Source organism: Symphalangus syndactylus, chromosome 17 (assembly GCF_028878055.3).
Source record: "Symphalangus syndactylus isolate Jambi chromosome 17, NHGRI_mSymSyn1-v2.1_pri, whole genome shotgun sequence".
Classification (NCBI taxonomy): domain Eukaryota; kingdom Metazoa; phylum Chordata; class Mammalia; order Primates; family Hylobatidae; genus Symphalangus; species Symphalangus syndactylus.
The window spans coordinates 104765047-104784770 of NC_072439.2; positions in this window are offsets into that span (position 1 = coordinate 104765047).

Here is a 19724-nt window from a genome sequence, read left to right on the forward strand (position 1 = left end):
CAAATATAAACTACACAGAAGCATTCTGTGAAACTTCTTTCTGATCTGAGCATTCAGCTCACAGAGTTAAACCATACATTGATTGAGCAGTTTTGAAACACTCTGTCTGTAGAAAATGCAACTGGACATTCGTAGCGCTATGTGGGTAATAGTGGAGAAAAGAATATGTTCAAATATAAACTACACAGAAGCATTGTATGAAACTCCTTTCTGTTCTGTGCATTCAACTAACAGAGTTGAACCTTACTTTTGATTGAGCCTTTCTGAAACACTCTTTCTGTAGAAACTGCAATTGGACATTCTGAGCGCTAAGAGGCCTCTATTGGGAAAAATAATATCTTCAGATAAATACTACACAGAAGCATTGTGTGAAACTTATTTCTGATATGTTCATTAAGCTAACAGAGTTAAACCATACTTTTGATTGCGCAGTTCTGAACACTCTTTCTGTAGAAAATGCAAGTGGACATTCGGAGCGCTAAGAGGGTAATAGTGGAAAAAGGAATATATTCAAATATAAACTACACAGTAGCATTCTGTGAAAACTCTTACTTTTCTGTGCATTCAGCTAACAGAGTTGAACCTTACTTTTGATTGAGCCGTTCTGAAACACTCTTTCTGTAGAAACTGCAATTGGACATGCTAAGCGCTAAGAGGCCTACATTGGGAAAAAGAATATCTTCAAATAAAAACTACACGGATGCATTCTGTGAAACTTATTTCTGATCTGTAAATTCAGTTAACAGAGATAAAACATATTATTGATTGATCAGTTATGAAACACTCTTTTTGTAGAAAATGCAAGTGGAGATTCGGAGCGCTAAGAGGGTAATAGTGGAAAAAGGAATGTCTTCAAATATAAACTACACAGAATCATTCGGTGAAACTTCTTTCTGATCTGTGCATTCAGCTAACAGAGTTAAACCATACATTTGATTGAGCAGATCTGAACACTCTTTCTGTAGAAAATGCAACTGGACATTTGGAGCGCTAAGAGCGTAGTAGTGGAAAAAGGAATATATTCAAATATAAACTACACAGAAGCATTCTGTGAAACTTCTTTCTGATCTGAGCATTCAGCTAACAGAGTTAAACCATACTTTTGACTGAGCAGTTTTGAAACACTCTGTCTGTAGAAAATGCAACTGGTCATTCGTAGCGCTAAGAGGGTAATAGTGGAAAAAAGAATATGTTCAAATATAAACTACACAGAAGCATTCTGTGAAACTTCTTTCTGTTCTGTGCATTCAACTAACAGAGTTGAACCTTACTTTTGATTGAGCCGTTCTGAAACACTCTTTCTGTAGAAACTGCAATTGGACATTCTGAGCGCTAAGAGGCCTATATTGGGAAAAAGAATGTCTACAAATAAAAACTACACAGAAGAATTGTGTGAAACTTCTTTCTGTTCTGTTTGTTCAACTAAAAGAGTTGAACCTTAGTTTTGATTGAGCCGTTCTGAAACACTCTTTCTGTAGAAAATGCAAGTGGAGATTCGGAGCGCTAAGAGGGTAATAGTGGAAAAAGGAATGTCTCCAAATATAAACTACACAGAATCATTCTGTGAAACTTCTTTCTGATCTGTGCATTCAGCTAACAGAGTTAAACCATACTTTTGATTGAGCAGATCTGAACACTCTTTCTGTAGAAAATGCAACTGGACATTTGGAGCGCTAAGAGGGTAATAGAGGAAAAAGGAATATATTCAAATATAAACTACACAGTAGCATTCTGTGAAAACCCTTACTGTTCTGTGCATTCAGCTAACAGAGTTGAACCTTACTTTTGATTGAGCCGTTCTGAAACACTCTTTCTGTAGAAACTGCAATTGGACATGCTAAGCGCTAAGAGGCCTACATTGGGAAAAAGAATATCTTCAAATAAAAACTACACAGAAGCATTCTGTGAAACTTATTTCTGATCTGTAAATTCAGTTAACAGAGATAAAACATATTTTTGATTGAGCAGTTATGAAACACTCTTTTTGTAGGAAATGCAAGTGGAGATTCGGAGCGCTAAGAGGGTAATAGTGGAAAAAGGAATGTCTTCAAATATAAACTACACAGAATCATTCGGTGAAACTTCTTTCTGATCTGTGCATTCAGCTAACAGAGTTAAACCATACTTTTGATTGAGCAGATCTGAACACTCTTTCTGTAGAAAATGCAACTGGACATTTGGAGCGCTAAGAGCGTAGTAGTGGAAAAAGGAATATATTCAAATATAAACTACACAGAAGCATTCTGTGAAACTTCTTTCTGATCTGAGCATTCAGCTAACAGAGTTAAACCATACTTTTCATTGAGCAGTTTTGAAACACTCTGTCTGTAGAAAATGCAACTGGATATTCGTAGCGCTAAGTGGGTAATAGTGGAAAAAAGAATATGTTCAAATATAAAATACACAGAAGCATTCTGTGAAACTTCTTTCTGTTCTGTGCATTCAACTAACAGAGTTGAATCTTACTTTTGATTGAGCCGTTCTGAAACACCCTTTCTGTAGAAACTGCAATTGGACATTCTGAGCGCTAAGAGGCCTATATTGGGAAAAAGAATGTCTACAAATAAAAACTAAACAGAAGAATTGTGTGAAACTTCTTTCTGTTCTGTTTGTTCAACTAAAAGATTTGAACCTTAGTTTTGATTGAGCCGTTCTGAAACACTCTTTCTGTAGAAAATGCAAGTGGAGATTCGGAGCGCTAAGAGGGTAATAGTGGAAAAAGGAATGTCTCCAAATATAAACTACACAGAATCATTCGGTGAAACTTCTTTCTGATCTGTGCATTCAGCTAACAGAGTTAAAACATACTTTTGATTGAGCAGATCTGAACACTCTTTCTGTAGAAAATGCAACTGGACATTTGGAGCGCTAAGAGAGTAGTAGTGGAAAAAGGAATATATTCAAATATAAACTACACAGAAGCATTCTGTGAAACTTCTTTCTGATCTGAGCATTCAGCTCACAGAGTTAAACCATACATTGATTGAGCAGTTTTGAAACACTCTGTCTGTAGAAAATGCAACTGGACATTCGTAGCGCTATGTGGGTAATAGTGGAGAAAAGAATATGTTCAAATATAAACTACACAGAAGCATTGTATGAAACTTCTTTCTGTTCTGTGCATTCAACTAACAGAGTTGAACCTTACTTTTGATTGAGCCTTTCTGAAACACTCTTTCTGTAGAAACTGCAATTGGACATTCTGAGCGCTAAGAGGCCTCTATTGGGAAAAATAATATCTTCAGATAAATACTACACAGAAGCATTGTGTGAAACTTATTTCTGATATGTTCATTAAGCTAACAGAGTTAAACCATACTTTTGATTGCGCAGTTCTGAACACTCTTTCTGTAGAAAATGCAAGTGGACATTCGGAGCGCTAAGAGGGTAATAGTGGAAAAAGGAATATATTCAAATATAAACTACACAGTAGCATTCTGTGAAAACTCTTACTTTTCTGTGCATTCAGCTAACAGAGTTGAACCTTACTTTTGATTGAGCCGTTCTGAAACACTCTTTCTGTAGAAACTGCAATTGGACATGCTAAGCGCTAAGAGGCCTACATTGGGAAAAAGAATATCTTCAAATAAAAACTACACAGATGCATTCTGTGAAACTTATTTCTGATCTGTAAATTCAGTTAACAGAGATAAAACATATTATTGATTGATCAGTTATGAAACACTCTTTTTGTAGAAAATGCAAGTGGAGATTCGGAGCGCTAAGAGGGTAATAGTGGAAAAAGGAATGTCTTCAAATATAAACTACACAGAATCATTCGGTGAAACTTCTTTCTGATCTGTGCATTCAGCTAACAGAGTTAAACCATACATTTGATTGAGCAGATCTGAACACTCTTTCTGTAGAAAATGCAACTGGACATTTGGAGCGCTAAGAGCGTAGTAGTGGAAAAAGGAATATATTCAAATATAAACTACACAGAAGCATTCTGTGAAACTTCTTTCTGATCTGAGCATTCAGCTAACAGAGTTAAACCATACTTTTGACTGAGCAGTTTTGAAACACTCTGTCTGTAGAAAATGCAACTGGTCATTCGTAGCGCTAAGAGGGTAATAGTGGAAAAAAGAATATGTTCAAATATAAACTACACAGAAGCATTCTGTGAAACTTCTTTCTGTTCTGTGCATTCAACTAACAGAGTTGAACCTTACTTTTGATTGAGCCGTTCTGAAACACTCTTTCTGTAGAAACTGCAATTGGACATTCTGAGCGCTAAGAGGCCTATATTGGGAAAAAGAATGTCTACAAATAAAAACTACACAGAAGAATTGTGTGAAACTTCTTTCTGTTCTGTTTGTTCAACTAAAAGAGTTGAACCTTAGTTTTGATTGAGCCGTTCTGAAACACTCTTTCTGTAGAAAATGCAAGTGGAGATTCGGAGCGCTAAGAGGGTAATAGTGGAAAAAGGAATGTCTCCAAATATAAACTACACAGAATCATTCTGTGAAACTTCTTTCTGATCTGTGCATTCAGCTAACAGAGTTAAACCATACTTTTGATTGAGCAGATCTGAACACTCTTTCTGTAGAAAATGCAACTGGACATTTGGAGCGCTAAGAGAGTAGTAGTGGAAAAAGGAATATATTCAAATATAAACTACACAGAAGCATTCTGTGAAACTTCTTTCTGATCTGAGCATTCAGCTAACAGAGTTAAACCTTAATTTTGATTGAGCAGTTTTGAAACACTCTGTCTGTAGAAAATGCAACTGGACATTCGTAGCGCTAAGTGGGTAATAGTGGAGAAAAGAATATGTTCAAATATAAACTACACAGAAGCATTGTATGAAGCTTCTTTCTGTTCTGTGCATTCAACTAACAGAGTTGAACCTTACTTTTGATTGAGCCTTTCTGAAACACTCTTTCTGTAGAAACTGCAATTGGACATTCTGAGCGCTAAGAGGCCTCTATTGGGAAAAATAATATCTTCAAATAAAAACTACACAGAAGCATTGTGTGAAACTTATTTCTGATATGTTCATTAAGCTAACAGAGTTAAACCATACTTTTGATTGCGCAGTTCTGAACACTCTTTCTGTAGAAAATGCAAGTGGACATTCGGAGCGCTAAGAGGGTAATAGTGGAAAAAGGAATATATTCAAATATAAACTACACAGTAGCATTCTGTGAAAACTCTTTCTGTTCTGTGCATTCAGCTAACAGAGTTGAACCTTACTTTTGATTGAGCCGTTCTGAAACACTCTTTCTGTAGAAACTGCAATTGGACATGCTAAGCGCTAAGAGGCCTACATTGGGAAAAAGAATATCTTCAAATAAAAACTACACAGATGCATTCTGTGAAACTTATTTCTGATCTGTAAATTCAGTTAACAGAGATAAAACATATTATTGATTGAGCAGTTATGAAACACTCTTTTTGTAGAAAATGCAAGTGGAGATTCGGAGCGCTAAGAGGGTAATAGTGGAAAAAGGAATGTCTTCAAATATAAACTACACAGAATCATTCGGTGAAACTTCTTTCTGATCTGTGCATTCAGCTAACAGAGTTAAACCATACTTTTGATTGAGCAGATCTGAACACTCTTTCTGTAGAAAATGCAACTGGACATTTGGAGCGCTAAGAGCGTAGTAGTGGAAAAAGGAATATATTCAAATATAAACTACACAGAAGCATTCTGTGAAACTACTTTCTGATCTGAGCATTCAGCTAACAGAGTTAAACCATACTTTTGATTCAGCAGTTTTGAAACACTCTGTCTGTAGAAAATGCAACTGGACATTCGTAGCGCTAAGTGGGTAATAGTGGAAAAAAGAATACGTTCAAATATAAACTACACAGAAGCATTCTGTGAAACTTCTTTCTGTTCTGTGCATTCAACTAACAGAATTGAACCTTACTTTTGATTGAGCCGTTCTGAAACACTCTTTCTGTAGAAACTGCAATTGGACATTCTGAGAGCTAAGAGGCCTATATTGGGAAAAAAATGTCTACAAATAAAAACTACACAGAAGAATTGTGTGAAACTTCTTTCTGTTCTGTTTGTTCAACTAAAAGAGTTGAACCTTAGTTTTGATTGAGCCGTTCTGAAACTCTCTTTATGTAGAAAATGCAAGTGGAGATTCGGAGCGCTAAGAGGGTAATAGTGGAAAAAGGAATGTCTCCAAATATAAACTACACAGAATCATTCTGTGAAACTTATTTCTGATCTGTGCATTCAGCTAACAGAGTTAAACCATACTTTTGATTGAGCAGATCTGAACACTCTTTCTGTAGAAAATGCAACTGGACATTTGGAGCGCTAAGAGAGTAGTAGTGGAAAAAGGAATATATTCAAATATAAACGACACAGAAGCATTCTGTGAAACTTCTTTCTGATCTGAGCATTCAGCTAACAGAGTTAAACCATACTTTTGATTGAGCAGTTTTGAAACACTCTGTCTGTAGAAAATGCAACTGGAAATTCGTAGCGCTAAGTGGGTAATAGTGGAAAAAAAATATGTTCAAATATAAACTACACAGAAGCATTCTGTGAAACTACTTTCTGTTCTGTGCATTCAACTAACTGTGTTGAACCTTACTTTTGATTGAGCCGTTCTGAAACACTCTTTCTGTAGAAACTGCAATTGGACATTCTGAGCGCTAAGAGGCCTATATTGGGAAAAAGAATATCTACAAATAAAAACTACACTGAAGAATTGTGTGAAACTTCTTTCTGTTCTGTTTGTTCAACTAAAAGAGTTGAACCTTAGTTTTGATTGAGCCGTTCCGAAACACTCTTTCTGTAGAAAATGCAAGTGGAGATTCGGAATGCTAAGAGGGTAATAGTGGAAAAAGGAATGTCTCCAAATATAATCTACACAGAATCATTCTGTGAAACTTCTTTCTGCTCTGTGAATTCAGCTAACAGAGTTAAAACATAGTTTTGATTCAGCAGATCTGAACACTCTTTCTGTAGAAAATGCAACTGGACATTTGGAGCGCTAAGAGAGTAGTAGTGGAAAAAGGAATATATTCAAATATAAACTACACAGAAGCATTCTGTGAAACTTCTTTCTGATCTGAGCATTCAGCTAACAGAGTTAAACCATACCTTTGCTTGAGCAGTTTTGAAACACTCTGTCTGTAGGAAATGCAACTGGACATTCGTAGCGCTAAGTGGGTAAGAGTTAAGAAAATAATATGTTCAAATATAAACTACACAGAAGCATTGTATGAAACTTCTTTCTGTTCTGTGCATTCAACTAACAGAGTTGAACCTTACATTTGATTGAGCCTTTCTGAAACACTCTTTCTGTAGAAACTGCAATTGGACATTCTGAGCGCTAAGAGGCCTCTATTGGGAAAAATAATATCTTCAAATAAAAACTACACAGAAGCATTGTGTGAAACTTATTTCTCATATGTTCATTAAGCTAACAGAGTTAAACCATACTTTTGATTGCGCAGTTCTGAACACTCTTTCTGTAGAAAATGCAAGTGGACATTCGGAGCGCTAAGAGGGTAATAGTGGAAAAAGGAATATATTCAAATATAAACTACACAGTAGCATTCTGTGAAAACTCTTACTGTTCTGTGCATTCAGCTAACAGAGTTGAACCTTACTTTTGATTCAGCCGTTCTGAAACACTCTTTCTGTAGAAACTGCAATTGGACATGCTAAGCGCTAAGAGGCCTACATTGGGAAAAAGAATATCTTCAAATAAAAACTACACAGATGCATTCTGTGAAACTAATTTCTGATCTGTAAATTCAGTTAACAGAGATAAAACATATTTTTGATTGAGCAGTTATGAAACACTCTTTTTGTAGAAAATGCGAGTGGAGATTCGGAGCGCTAAGAGGGTAATAGTGGAAAAAGGAATGTCTTCAAATATAAACTACACAGAATCATTCGGTGAAACTTCTTTCTGATCTGTGCATTCAGCTAACAGAGTTAAACCACATTTTTGATTGAGCAGATCTGAACACTCTTTCTGTAGAAAATGCAACTGGACATTTGGAGCGCTAAGAGCGTAGTAGTGGAAAAAGGAATATATTCAAATATATACTACACAGAAGCATTCTGTGAAACTACTTTCTGATCTGAGCATTCAGCTAACAGATTTAAACCATACTTTTGATTGAGCAGTTTTGAAACACTCTGTCTGTAGAAAATGCAACTGGACATTCGTAGCGCTAAGTGGGTAATAGTGGAAAAAAGAATATGTTCAAATATAAACTACACAGAAGCATTCTGTGAAACTTCTTTCTGTTCTGTGCATTCAACTAACAGAGTTGAACCTTACTTTTGATTGAGCCGTTCTGAAACACTCTTTCTGTAGAAACTGCAATTGGACATTCTGAGCGCTAAGAGGCCTATATTGGGAAAAAGAATGTCTACAAATAAAAACTACACAGAAGAATTGTGTGAAACTTCTTTCTGTTCTGTTTGTTCAACTAAAAGAGTTGAACCTTAGTTTTGATTGAGCCGTTCTGAAACACTCTTTCTGTAGAAAATGCAAGTGGAGATTCGGAGCGCTAAGAGGGTAATAGTGGAAAAAGGAATGTCTCCAAATATAAACTACACAGAATCATTCTGTGAAACTTCTTTCTGATCTGTGCATTCAGCTAACAGAGTTAAACCACACTTTTGATTCAGCAGATCTGAACACTCTTTCTGTAGAAAATGCAACTGGACATTTGGAGCGCTAAGAGAGTAGTAGTGGAAAAAGGAATATATTCAAATATAAACTACACAGAAGCATTCTGTGAAACTTCTTTCTGATCTGAGCATTCAGCTAACAGAGTTAAACCATACTTTTGATTGAGCAGTTTTGAAACACTCTGTCTGTAGAAAATGCAACTGGACATTCGTAGCGCTAAGTGGGTAATAGTGGAGAAAAGAATATGTTCAAATATAAACTACACAGAAGCATTGTATGAAGCTTCTTTCTGTTCTGTGCATTCAACTAACAGAGTTGAACCTTACTTTTGATTGAGCCTTTCTGAAACACTCTTTCTGTAGAAACTGCAATTGGACATTCTGAGCGCTAAGAGGCCTCTATTGGGAAAAATAATATCTTCAAATAAAAACTACACAGAAGCATTGTGTGAAACTTATTTCTGATATGTTCATTAAGCTAACAGAGTTAAACCATACTTTTGATTGCGCAGTTCTGAACACTCTTTCTGTAGAAAATGCAAGTGGACATTCGGAGCGCTAAGAGGGTAATAGTGGAAAAAGGAATATATTCAAATATAAACTACACAGTAGCATTCTGTGAAAACCCTTACTGTTCTGTGCATTCACCTAACAGAGTTGAACCTTACTTTTGATTGAGCCGTTCTGAAACACTCTTTATGTAGAAACTGCAATTGGACATGCTAAGCGCTAAGAGGCCTACATTGGGAAAAAGAATATCTTCAAATAAAAACTACACAGATGCATTCTGTGAAACTTATTTCTGATCTGTAAATTCAGTTAACAGAAATAAAACATATTTTTGAGTGAGCAGTTATGAAACACTCTTTTTGTAGAAAATGCAAGTGGAGATTCGGAGCGCTAAGAGGGTAATAGTGGAAAAAGGAATGTCTTCAAATATAAACTACACAGAATCATTCGGTGAAACTTCTTTCTGATCTGTGCATTCAGCTAACAGAGTTAAACCATACTTTTGATTGAGCAGATCTGAACACTCTTTCTGTAGAAAATGCAACTGGACATTTGGAGCGCTAAGAGCGTAGTAGTGGAAAAAGGAATATATTCAAATATAAACTACACAGAAGCATTCTGTGAAACTTCTTTCTGATCTGAGCATTCAGCTAACAGAGTTAAACCATACTTTTGATTGAGCAGTTTTGAAACACTCTGTCTGTAGAAAATGCAACTGGACATTCGTAGCGCTAAGTGGGTAATAGTGGAAAAAAGAATATGTTCAAATATAAACTACACAGAAGCATTCTGTGAAACTTCTTTCTGTTCTGTGCATTCAACTAACAGAGTTGAACCTTACTTTTGATTGAGCCGTTCTGAAACACTCTTTCTGTAGAAACTGCAATTGGACATTCTGAGCGCTAAGAGGCCTATATTGGGAAAAAGAATGTCTACAAATAAAAACTACACAGAAGAATTTTGTGAAACTTCTTTCTGTTCTGTTTGTTCAACTAAAAGAGTTGAACCTTAGTTTTGATTGAGCCGTTCCGAAACTCTCTTTCTGTAGAAAATGCAAGTGGAGATTCGGAATGCTAAGAGGGTAATAGTGGAAAAAGGAATGTCTCCAAATATAAACTACACAGAATCATTCTGTGAAACTTCTTTCTGATCTGTGCATTCAGCTAACAGAGTTAAACCATACTTTTGATTCAGCAGATCTGAACACTCTTTCTGTAGAAAATGCAACTGGACATTTGGAGCGCTAAGAGGCCTATATTGGGAAAAAGAATGTCTACAAATAAAAACTAAACAGAAGAATTGTGTGAAACTTCTTTCTGTTCTGTTTGTTCAACTAAAAGATTTGAACCTTAGTTTTGATTGAGCCGTTCTGAAACACTCTTTCTGTAGAAAATGCAAGTGGAGATTCGGAGCGCTAAGAGGGTAATAGTGGAAAAAGGAATGTCTCCAAATATAAACTACACAGAATCATTCGGTGAAACTTCTTTCTGATCTGTGCATTCAGCTAACAGAGTTAAAACATACTTTTGATTGAGCAGATCTGAACACTCTTTCTGTAGAAAATGCAACTGGACATTTGGAGCGCTAAGAGAGTAGTAGTGGAAAAAGGAATATATTCAAATATAAACTACACAGAAGCATTCTGTGAAACTTCTTTCTGATCTGAGCATTCAGCTCACAGAGTTAAACCATACATTGATTGAGCAGTTTTGAAACACTCTGTCTGTAGAAAATGCAACTGGACATTCGTAGCGCTATGTGGGTAATAGTGGAGAAAAGAATATGTTCAAATATAAACTACACAGAAGCATTGTATGAAACTCCTTTCTGTTCTGTGCATTCAACTAACAGAGTTGAACCTTACTTTTGATTGAGCCTTTCTGAAACACTCTTTCTGTAGAAACTGCAATTGGACATTCTGAGCGCTAAGAGGCCTCTATTGGGAAAAATAATATCTTCAGATAAATACTACACAGAAGCATTGTGTGAAACTTATTTCTGATATGTTCATTAAGCTAACAGAGTTAAACCATACTTTTGATTGCGCAGTTCTGAACACTCTTTCTGTAGAAAATGCAAGTGGACATTCGGAGCGCTAAGAGGGTAATAGTGGAAAAAGGAATATATTCAAATATAAACTACACAGTAGCATTCTGTGAAAACTCTTACTTTTCTGTGCATTCAGCTAACAGAGTTGAACCTTACTTTTGATTGAGCCGTTCTGAAACACTCTTTCTGTAGAAACTGCAATTGGACATGCTAAGCGCTAAGAGGCCTACATTGGGAAAAAGAATATCTTCAAATAAAAACTACACGGATGCATTCTGTGAAACTTATTTCTGATCTGTAAATTCAGTTAACAGAGATAAAACATATTATTGATTGATCAGTTATGAAACACTCTTTTTGTAGAAAATGCAAGTGGAGATTCGGAGCGCTAAGAGGGTAATAGTGGAAAAAGGAATGTCTTCAAATATAAACTACACAGAATCATTCGGTGAAACTTCTTTCTGATCTGTGCATTCAGCTAACAGAGTTAAACCATACATTTGATTGAGCAGATCTGAACACTCTTTCTGTAGAAAATGCAACTGGACATTTGGAGCGCTAAGAGCGTAGTAGTGGAAAAAGGAATATATTCAAATATAAACTACACAGAAGCATTCTGTGAAACTTCTTTCTGATCTGAGCATTCAGCTAACAGAGTTAAACCATACTTTTGACTGAGCAGTTTTGAAACACTCTGTCTGTAGAAAATGCAACTGGTCATTCGTAGCGCTAAGAGGGTAATAGTGGAAAAAAGAATATGTTCAAATATAAACTACACAGAAGCATTCTGTGAAACTTCTTTCTGTTCTGTGCATTCAACTAACAGAGTTGAACCTTACTTTTGATTGAGCCGTTCTGAAACACTCTTTCTGTAGAAACTGCAATTGGACATTCTGAGCGCTAAGAGGCCTATATTGGGAAAAAGAATGTCTACAAATAAAAACTACACAGAAGAATTGTGTGAAACTTCTTTCTGTTCTGTTTGTTCAACTAAAAGAGTTGAACCTTAGTTTTGATTGAGCCGTTCTGAAACACTCTTTCTGTAGAAAATGCAAGTGGAGATTCGGAGCGCTAAGAGGGTAATAGTGGAAAAAGGAATGTCTCCAAATATAAACTACACAGAATCATTCTGTGAAACTTCTTTCTGATCTGTGCATTCAGCTAACAGAGTTAAACCATACTTTTGATTGAGCAGATCTGAACACTCTTTCTGTAGAAAATGCAACTGGACATTTGGAGCGCTAAGAGGGTAATAGAGGAAAAAGGAATATATTCAAATATAAACTACACAGTAGCATTCTGTGAAAACCCTTACTGTTCTGTGCATTCAGCTAACAGAGTTGAACCTTACTTTTGATTGAGCCGTTCTGAAACACTCTTTCTGTAGAAACTGCAATTGGACATGCTAAGCGCTAAGAGGCCTACATTGGGAAAAAGAATATCTTCAAATAAAAACTACACAGAAGCATTCTGTGAAACTTATTTCTGATCTGTAAATTCAGTTAACAGAGATAAAACATATTTTTGATTGAGCAGTTATGAAACACTCTTTTTGTAGGAAATGCAAGTGGAGATTCGGAGCGCTAAGAGGGTAATAGTGGAAAAAGGAATGTCTTCAAATATAAACTACACAGAATCATTCGGTGAAACTTCTTTCTGATCTGTGCATTCAGCTAACAGAGTTAAACCATACTTTTGATTGAGCAGATCTGAACACTCTTTCTGTAGAAAATGCAACTGGACATTTGGAGCGCTAAGAGCGTAGTAGTGGAAAAAGGAATATATTCAAATATAAACTACACAGAAGCATTCTGTGAAACTTCTTTCTGATCTGAGCATTCAGCTAACAGAGTTAAACCATACTTTTCATTGAGCAGTTTTGAAACACTCTGTCTGTAGAAAATGCAACTGGATATTCGTAGCGCTAAGTGGGTAATAGTGGAAAAAAGAATATGTTCAAATATAAAATACACAGAAGCATTCTGTGAAACTTCTTTCTGTTCTGTGCATTCAACTAACAGAGTTGAATCTTACTTTTGATTGAGCCGTTCTGAAACACCCTTTCTGTAGAAACTGCAATTGGACATTCTGAGCGCTAAGAGGCCTATATTGGGAAAAAGAATGTCTACAAATAAAAACTAAACAGAAGAATTGTGTGAAACTTCTTTCTGTTCTGTTTGTTCAACTAAAAGATTTGAACCTTAGTTTTGATTGAGCCGTTCTGAAACACTCTTTCTGTAGAAAATGCAAGTGGAGATTCGGAGCGCTAAGAGGGTAATAGTGGAAAAAGGAATGTCTCCAAATATAAACTACACAGAATCATTCGGTGAAACTTCTTTCTGATCTGTGCATTCAGCTAACAGAGTTAAAACATACTTTTGATTGAGCAGATCTGAACACTCTTTCTGTAGAAAATGCAACTGGACATTTGGAGCGCTAAGAGAGTAGTAGTGGAAAAAGGAATATATTCAAATATAAACTACACAGAAGCATTCTGTGAAACTTCTTTCTGATCTGAGCATTCAGCTCACAGAGTTAAACCATACATTGATTGAGCAGTTTTGAAACACTCTGTCTGTAGAAAATGCAACTGGACATTCGTAGCGCTATGTGGGTAATAGTGGAGAAAAGAATATGTTCAAATATAAACTACACAGAAGCATTGTATGAAACTTCTTTCTGTTCTGTGCATTCAACTAACAGAGTTGAACCTTACTTTTGATTGAGCCTTTCTGAAACACTCTTTCTGTAGAAACTGCAATTGGACATTCTGAGCGCTAAGAGGCCTCTATTGGGAAAAATAATATCTTCAGATAAATACTACACAGAAGCATTGTGTGAAACTTATTTCTGATATGTTCATTAAGCTAACAGAGTTAAACCATACTTTTGATTGCGCAGTTCTGAACACTCTTTCTGTAGAAAATGCAAGTGGACATTCGGAGCGCTAAGAGGGTAATAGTGGAAAAAGGAATATATTCAAATATAAACTACACAGTAGCATTCTGTGAAAACTCTTACTTTTCTGTGCATTCAGCTAACAGAGTTGAACCTTACTTTTGATTGAGCCGTTCTGAAACACTCTTTCTGTAGAAACTGCAATTGGACATGCTAAGCGCTAAGAGGCCTACATTGGGAAAAAGAATATCTTCAAATAAAAACTACACAGATGCATTCTGTGAAACTTATTTCTGATCTGTAAATTCAGTTAACAGAGATAAAACATATTATTGATTGATCAGTTATGAAACACTCTTTTTGTAGAAAATGCAAGTGGAGATTCGGAGCGCTAAGAGGGTAATAGTGGAAAAAGGAATGTCTTCAAATATAAACTACACAGAATCATTCGGTGAAACTTCTTTCTGATCTGTGCATTCAGCTAACAGAGTTAAACCATACATTTGATTGAGCAGATCTGAACACTCTTTCTGTAGAAAATGCAACTGGACATTTGGAGCGCTAAGAGCGTAGTAGTGGAAAAAGGAATATATTCAAATATAAACTACACAGAAGCATTCTGTGAAACTTCTTTCTGATCTGAGCATTCAGCTAACAGAGTTAAACCATACTTTTGACTGAGCAGTTTTGAAACACTCTGTCTGTAGAAAATGCAACTGGTCATTCGTAGCGCTAAGAGGGTAATAGTGGAAAAAAGAATATGTTCAAATATAAACTACACAGAAGCATTCTGTGAAACTTCTTTCTGTTCTGTGCATTCAACTAACAGAGTTGAACCTTACTTTTGATTGAGCCGTTCTGAAACACTCTTTCTGTAGAAACTGCAATTGGACATTCTGAGCGCTAAGAGGCCTATATTGGGAAAAAGAATGTCTACAAATAAAAACTACACAGAAGAATTGTGTGAAACTTCTTTCTGTTCTGTTTGTTCAACTAAAAGAGTTGAACCTTAGTTTTGATTGAGCCGTTCTGAAACACTCTTTCTGTAGAAAATGCAAGTGGAGATTCGGAGCGCTAAGAGGGTAATAGTGGAAAAAGGAATGTCTCCAAATATAAACTACACAGAATCATTCTGTGAAACTTCTTTCTGATCTGTGCATTCAGCTAACAGAGTTAAACCATACTTTTGATTGAGCAGATCTGAACACTCTTTCTGTAGAAAATGCAACTGGACATTTGGAGCGCTAAGAGAGTAGTAGTGGAAAAAGGAATATATTCAAATATAAACTACACAGAAGCATTCTGTGAAACTTCTTTCTGATCTGAGCATTCAGCTAACAGAGTTAAACCTTAATTTTGATTGAGCAGTTTTGAAACACTCTGTCTGTAGAAAATGCAACTGGACATTCGTAGCGCTAAGTGGGTAATAGTGGAGAAAAGAATATGTTCAAATATAAACTACACAGAAGCATTGTATGAAGCTTCTTTCTGTTCTGTGCATTCAACTAACAGAGTTGAACCTTACTTTTGATTGAGCCTTTCTGAAACACTCTTTCTGTAGAAACTGCAATTGGACATTCTGAGCGCTAAGAGGCCTCTATTGGGAAAAATAATATCTTCAAATAAAAACTACACAGAAGCATTGTGTGAAACTTATTTCTGATATGTTCATTAAGCTAACAGAGTTAAACCATACTTTTGATTGCGCAGTTCTGAACACTCTTTCTGTAGAAAATGCAAGTGGACATTCGGAGCGCTAAGAGGGTAATAGTGGAAAAAGGAATATATTCAAATATAAACTACACAGTAGCATTCTGTGAAAACTCTTTCTGTTCTGTGCATTCAGCTAACAGAGTTGAACCTTACTTTTGATTGAGCCGTTCTGAAACACTCTTTCTGTAGAAACTGCAATTGGACATGCTAAGCGCTAAGAGGCCTACATTGGGAAAAAGAATATCTTCAAATAAAAACTACACAGATGCATTCTGTGAAACTTATTTCTGATCTGTAAATTCAGTTAACAGAGATAAAACATATTATTGATTGAGCAGTTATGAAACACTCTTTTTGTAGAAAATGCAAGTGGAGATTCGGAGCGCTAAGAGGGTAATAGTGGAAAAAGGAATGTCTTCAAATATAAACTACACAGAATCATTCGGTGAAACTTCTTTCTGATCTGTGCATTCAGCTAACAGAGTTAAACCATACTTTTGATTGAGCAGATCTGAACACTCTTTCTGTAGAAAATGCAACTGGACATTTGGAGCGCTAAGAGCGTAGTAGTGGAAAAAGGAATATATTCAAATATAAACTACACAGAAGCATTCTGTGAAACTACTTTCTGATCTGAGCATTCAGCTAACAGAGTTAAACCATACTTTTGATTCAGCAGTTTTGAAACACTCTGTCTGTAGAAAATGCAACTGGACATTCGTAGCGCTAAGTGGGTAATAGTGGAAAAAAGAATACGTTCAAATATAAACTACACAGAAGCATTCTGTGAAACTTCTTTCTGTTCTGTGCATTCAACTAACAGAATTGAACCTTACTTTTGATTGAGCCGTTCTGAAACACTCTTTCTGTAGAAACTGCAATTGGACATTCTGAGAGCTAAGAGGCCTATATTGGGAAAAAAATGTCTACAAATAAAAACTACACAGAAGAATTGTGTGAAACTTCTTTCTGTTCTGTTTGTTCAACTAAAAGAGTTGAACCTTAGTTTTGATTGAGCCGTTCTGAAACTCTCTTTATGTAGAAAATGCAAGTGGAGATTCGGAGCGCTAAGAGGGTAATAGTGGAAAAAGGAATGTCTCCAAATATAAACTACACAGAATCATTCTGTGAAACTTATTTCTGATCTGTGCATTCAGCTAACAGAGTTAAACCATACTTTTGATTGAGCAGATCTGAACACTCTTTCTGTAGAAAATGCAACTGGACATTTGGAGCGCTAAGAGAGTAGTAGTGGAAAAAGGAATATATTCAAATATAAACTACACAGAAGCATTCTGTGAAACTTCTTTCTGATCTCAGCATTCAGCTAACAGAGTTAAACCATACTTTTGATTGAGCAGTTTTGAAACACTCTGTCTGTAGAAAATGCAACTGGACATTCGTAGCGCTAAGTGGGTAATAGTGGAGAAAAGAATATGTTCAAATATAAACTACACAGAAGCATTGTATGAAGCTTCTTTCTGTTCTGTGCATTCAACTAACAGAGTTGAACCTTACTTTTGATTGAGCCTTTCTGAAACACTCTTTCTGTAGAAACTGCAATTGGACATTCTGAGAGCTAAGAGGCCTCTATTGGGAAAAATAATATCTTCAAATAAAAACTACACAGAAGCATTGTGTGAAACTTCTTTCTGATCTGTGCATTCAGCTAACAGAGTTAAACCATACTTTTGATTGAGCAGATCTGAACACTCTTTCTGTAGAAAATGCAACTGGACATTTGGAGCGCTAAGAGCGTAGTAGTGGAAAAAGGAATATATTCAAATATAAACTACACAGAAGCATTCTGTGAAACTTCTTTCTGATCTGAGCATTCAGCTAACAGAGTTAAACCATACTTTTGACTGAGCAGTTTTGAAACACTCTGTCTGTAGAAAATGCAACTGGACATTCGTAGCGCTAAGTGGGTAATAGTGGAAAAAAGAATATGTTCAAATATAAACTACACAGAAGCATTCTGTGAAACTTCTTTCTGTTCTGTGCATTCAACTAACAGAGTTGAACCTTACTTTTGATTGAGCCGTTCTGAAACACTCTTTCTGTAGAAACTGCAATTGGACATTCTGAGCGCTAAGAGGCCTATATTGGGAAAAAGAATGTTTACAAATAAAAACTACACAGAAGAATTGTGTGAAACTTCTTTCTGTTCTGTTTGTTCAACTAAAAGAGTTGAACCTTAGTTTTGATTGAGCCGTTCTGAAACACTCTTTCTGTAGAAAATGCAAGTGGAGATTCGGAGCGCTAAGAGGGTAATAGTGGAAAAAGGAATGTCTCCAAATATAAACTACACAGAATCATTCTGTGAAACTTCTTTCTGATCTGTGCATTCAGCTAACAGAGTTAAAACATACATTTGATTGAGCAGATCTGAACACTCTTTCTGTAGAAAATGCAACTGGACATTTGGAGCGCTAAGAGAGTAGTAGTGGAAAAAGGAATATATTCAAATATAAACTACACAGAAGCATTCTGTGAAACTTCTTTCTGATCTGAGCATTCAGCTAACAGAGTTAAACCATACTTTTGATTGAGCAGTTTTGAAACACTCTGTCTGTAGAAAATGCAACTGGACATTCGTAGCGCTAAGTGGGTAATAGTGGAGAAAAGAATATGTTCAAATATGAACTACACAGAAGCGTTGTATGAAACTTCTTTCTGTTCTGTGCATTCAACTAACAGAGTTGAACCTTACTTTTGATTGAGCCTTTCTGAAACACTCTTTCTGTAGAAACTGCAATTGGACATTCTGAGCGCTAAGAGGCCTCTATTGGGAAAAATAATATCTTCAAATAAAAACTACACAGAAGCATTGTGTGAAACTTATTTCTGATATGTTCATTAAGCTAACAGAGTTAAACCATACTTTTGATTGCGCAGTTCTGAAAACTCTTTCTGTAGAAAATGCAAGTGGACATTCGGAGCGCTAAGAGGGTAATAGTGGAAAAAGGAATATATTCAAATATAAACTACACAGTAGCATTCTGTGAAAACACTTACTGTTCTGTGCATTCACCTAACAGAGTTGAACCTTACTTTTGATTGAGCCGGTCTGAAACACTCTTTATGTAGAAACTGCAATTGGACATGCTAAGCGCTAAGAGGCCTACATTGGGAAAAATAATATCTTCAAATAAAAACTACACAGAAGCATTGTGTGAAACTTATTTCTGATATGTTCATTAAGCTAACAGAGTTAAACCATACTTTTGATTGTGCAGTTCTGAACACTCTTTCTGTAGAAAATGCAAGTGGACATTCGGAGCGCTAAGGGGGTAATAGTGGAAAAAAGAATATATTCAAATATAAACTACACAGTAGCATTCTGTGAAAATTCTTTCTCTTCTGTGCATTCAACTAACAGAGTTGAACCTTACTTTTGATTGAGCTGTTCTGAAACACTCTTTCTGTAGAAACTGCAATTGGACATGCTAAGCGCTAAGAGGCCTATATTGGGAAAAAGAATATCTTCAAATAAAAACTACACAGATGCATTCTTTGAAACTTATTTCTGATCTGTAAATTCAGTTAACAGAGATAAAACATATTTTTGATTGAGCAGTTATGAAACACTCTTTCTGTAGAAAATGCAAGTGGAGATTCGGAGCGCTAAGAGGGTAATAGTGGAAAAAGGAATGTCTCCAAATATAAACTACACAGAATCATTCTGTGAAACTTCTTTCTGATCTGTGCATTCAGCTAACAGAGTTAAACCATACTTTTGATTGAGCAGATCTGAACACTCTTTCTGTAGAGAATGCAACTGGACATTTGGAGCGCTAAGAGAGTAGTAGTGGAAAAAGGAATATATTCAAATATAAACTACACAGAAGCATTCTGTGAAACTTCTTTCTGATCTGAGCTTTCAGCTAACAGAGTTAAACCATACTTTTGATTGAGCAGTTTTGAAACA